The 4,574-nt window shown below is 36.9% G+C and overlaps 1 long non-coding RNA gene across 1 annotated transcript; it reads left to right on the top strand.

The window, feature by feature from the left end:
• The first annotated feature begins 554 nt into the window (after positions 1-554).
• On the top strand, positions 555-1,150 carry LOC120928677. Its single transcript, XR_005747297.1, has 2 exons — positions 555-798; positions 896-1,150. It is a non-coding gene; the product is annotated as an uncharacterized LOC120928677 (long non-coding RNA).
• The last annotated feature ends 3,424 nt before the right edge of the window (positions 1,151-4,574 follow it).

Consider the following 4,574-nt stretch of genomic DNA (forward strand, 5'->3'; position numbering starts at 1 on the left):
TGTAACTATGTGTACTAGGCTTTAGGCATGCCATAGATTATGCAATTTTCTTTCCTTCCACCGTAGATGGAAGATAAGATAATTGCTCAATACCTACATCCACACAGTCAGCATTGATGGGTGAATCTCTCCTTCAGTGCTATTGTGTTCTGTCGGCGGGAAGCACTGGGAATATTCCCCATTAGCAAAATACAGGTGTGAACCAGACCTAACTGGTCTAAACACTTTTTTGCCCCTTTCACACATTTCTATTGATATATACACTCACATCTATTTGTTCACCACACTCTCACACATTTTTCTTCAACCCCTTCCCCCCCCCCCCCCTCATTCACATCACACTGACACCAGTATGATGTTCATTGTACCAGTACAAAACCTTTGGTTTTGGTATACTTCCATCTACACCTTTGCAATACTAGCATTGGTGTATTAAGATTTACTAATATATTCCATTTCAATACTTACCTCCTACATACGCCCATGTTTATGATCCTATTAGATCGTTACATGTGGTCGGGGTCATAGCCAAATGGATGTTCTATGATCTATGCTTATGCAATATTATTAGTACTCACATTATTACTTATATTAAATTAAACTAAATATTCAATCAATACAGGTGTCTTCCGGTCGTCTCCTCCCCCCTATGGTCCACACTTGTGACTCCTTGTAAGCCCGGTTTGGTGGGTTCCCGTCAAGCGGAACGGGGGTTTCTCTTGCTATGGGGGTCTTCGGATCATTTTTACTTCTCAGCAACCATCTCTGATTACATATTAATTCATTAACCCTTGAGTGGTAAATATAATTTCAACAATATTCTCTCAGCAGATGTTAAACATTTTTGTTAGAGGGATGTAACTTTAATAATAATTTTTCTAATTATATCTATCAGAGTACAATTCCCCTGAAGAAGACCGTGACAGTTTAGGTCGAAATGCGTCCGGGTACTCATATGGAAACAATTGAATCATGATGTAACGTGTATTGTATTGTTGTTGATTTTTGCCACTGTTATTTTTATTTTCATGTATAATCAGAGTGTACTATATGTATATTATCTACATTATTTTACAAATGCTCCAACCATGTTGTACATTTTATTGTAATTCAATGTTGAAACCAAGTAAAGATTTTAACTTCAATATCATCCAACCACTCTTATTTATTGAGAACATCATGCCGCTAAAAAACCCCACTGGGGGACCTTCCCATTTTTTTTTTTTGGGTGGCAGAGAACAGTCTTGAAAAAGTCACGTGTCAAGTGATGCAACGTGTAGGGGAGGAGCCTAGTGACGAGACGCTCTGACATTGGGAGCTCATATCGCATGACATGTGCAAATCAATGGTTCCCTATGAGAGTTATCCTAACTGGTCCGACACAAGTCGGTCCGACTTTGAAAATGCTCCCTGTACTACTTTAGTCTGACTTTGGTACTTTTCAGCCCATTGAATATCTTTGAAGTCAGTTCAAAGTAGGATCCTTGTCCTAACCACCCGACTTGTGACATCCGACATGGTGATTACAACAGCAGTAAAAAGAATTTATGACATTTTGGGATTGTTTTGATTGGTCAAAGGACAAGTCGGACTATCTCAAAGTCGGAGAAAAATTGTATCTTGTTCATTCAAGTTGGACGGAAGTAGGACCAAAGTAGGACCGATTTAGGACAGATGTAACAGGGCAAAGTAGGATGATAGTCGTACAACAGTGGTGTCGTATCAATATGAACCTAGCCTCAATCCACCTTCTAAAATTTCCAGCTCTACCCAGTGCTCATACTGTCAGGCTGCCATTTTACAACTGTTATGCATGTTATTTCAAGGAAGACCGCTAGTTGATGTTATCCTGAATGCCGACTTTTCCTCCAGTGATTCACAGGTGCATTCATGCCCCAGGAACCCTATTTAATGTCACCAGTTAAAATATTTTTTTCCATACCCCTACAGATCCATCTATGCCATATCCCATCAACATCTACATTTAAAGGCTGATGTATGGTTCATAAAAAGAGGGGCCCAAGTAACCATGGACAAATGAAGAAGCTCATTGTATTACTATATTCCAGGGTCCCCCATAAGCTTTTATGTATTCATCATCAAACTCTTGTAACACCATTTTTTTCAGCAGATCCTGCAGCCGCAGTTGCCAATACCATGCCTTGTATGTCACTAGATTTATCTGAGTAACTCATCTCAAGGACATTCTTGTTAAGGCAGCTCTTGCTACAGAACCAGGAGGAAAAATTACTCCATGCAAGATCAATCGATCAACCAATTGTTGGAAGGGATACAAAATATCTGCTAATCTACCAACCTTGGACCACTTTGATACTTTTGCTCTCTATGGACATCTTCTTTACTCTTTATATTTACAGTGTTACATAAGACCTTTGTTAAAACTAATTTCTATGCCCTCAGTTTTGCACAAGAATAGATATTGTTTTTACTTTATTGTAATGATGACCAGTGAGGATTCTACTGAGCCAGCATTTCTGATTTGAAGGATTTTTTTTATTGAATGAAGCAGAATCCCAATTTTCTGTCTGTTTTCTTATAGTCAAAGCCTTGAACAATGAAAAGATGATTAGCTGCAACACTTCCCTGACCTGAAGTTCTTAGGTGACAGATTTGGCTCACTATGCCGGAAGATTTTTCCCACTAGCTCAAAATATTTAACCCCTCATTATCTTTATATTCAGCAAGATGATCATGATCATCTTAGTAGACAAAGCCTTTGTTCTACTTATTACACATACTATAAATGAAATACAAATCAGTCTATAAAAATATAGCAATATTTTGCTGAAGGTTAAAGCAGAGCATTTGCAAATCAACAAATGTGACATACCTTTTTAACAAGAAATACAAACTTCAAAGCATGTCTTGAATGCACTCACTGGGAAACTAAACACAGCAAGAACTTTTATCCAGAAATGAAACAATTAAATTCACTGAAAACTTCAAACTTGCCTTTCTTTGTAGAACTGTGGGAGTTTGTACACAGTTGAACATTAAAGTCATTTTTGATATGTTTCACCTTGCTCTGTGAGAGTATCGCTGCCAATTTGAAAAATGGAAGATTTTGAAACTGATGAAACATTTTTATAAAACCCATAAAGATGACCTGACTTCAAGGACTTAAAATCCAGTTTCCTGGTATTGTACTGCTTAAATCATGGCAGTACTACCAATAAAATTAACCAATGCTAGCGACATCCAGTTACAGTACACTCATTTACAGCAAAGGTAAAATAATAGGGAGGAATTGTACAGATTACATTTAATTACATTATAATATTGCTTGAGACATTAATATCACAATGACTTTAACCACTTCAGCCCCGGAAGAATTTACCTTCTTCCTGACCAGAGCACTTTTTGCTATACGTCACTGTATCGTTTTAACTGACAATTGCGCGGTTGTGCGACGTGGCTCCCAAACAAAATTGACGTCCTTTTTTCCCCACAAATGGAGCTTTATTTTGGTGGTATTTGATCACTTCTGTGTATTTTATTTTTAGCGATATAAACAAAAAGAATGCAACAATTTTGAAAAAATAAAAAACATTTTAGATTTTTTGCTATAATAAATATCCCCCGAAAATATATATATAAAAAAACCAAATCAAAGTTATAGCATCTACAAAATAGGGAATACATTTATGGCATTATTATTATTTATTTTTTTACTAGTAATGGCGGCGATCTGCAATTTTTATCGTGACTGCGACATTGCGGCGGACACATCAGACACTTTAGACACTATTTTGCGACCATTGTCATTTATACAGCGATCAGTGCTATAAAAATGCACTGATTATTATGACACTGGCAGATAAGGGGTTAAACACTAGGGGGCGATCAAGGGGTTAAGTGCGTCCTAGGGAGTGATTCTAACTGTGGAGGGATAGACTACCACTGACATGACAGCGATCACTACATTCTGAATGCTTGATGTATTAATTTTACTTGTGAGTAGAATACTGTTCTTTTAATACATTTCTTATGCTGGGAAATTGAGCAATGAGCGATTGGGTTCCTTTTTATACACATGCCTGGTTAATGAATGACGATAACTAGCCATTATTGGGTAATGTTTTTGATAACATGTCTAACATACCGGTCCTGTGAAGGGAGTGTTAACTGCATACCTTAAGAAGTTCCTTACCTTTTGGGGACGACTTCAGAGCGACTTGTATTGACTTCGATTACAGAAGTTGTTTGCAAACTTGTGCTTAAGTCACAGTGTACGTGCGACTTTGAAGCCACCCCAGTGTGAACCGGCACTAAATGAATCCTTTTTACTGTAAATATACCTTGTTTTTGCTCCTATATCAATGGAAATCTGTCAGGCTGCTAAATCTGATGGAAAGCTAGATCTTGTACATGGAAAATTATGAATCAGCAGTTATTTTCCTCTTGTTATTTTTGTTACAAGTTTTCTTTATTAATCTTTTCCGTTACAGTACATTTCGTACAATTAATATATAAATACTTTAAACATTCCTACATACATATACATAAACAAACATAAACAGTGTCAATATACTCCCTATGTAAAAAAGAAAAGT

Source organism: Rana temporaria, chromosome 2, assembly GCF_905171775.1.
Source record: "Rana temporaria chromosome 2, aRanTem1.1, whole genome shotgun sequence".
Classification (NCBI taxonomy): Eukaryota; Metazoa; Chordata; class Amphibia; order Anura; family Ranidae; genus Rana; species Rana temporaria.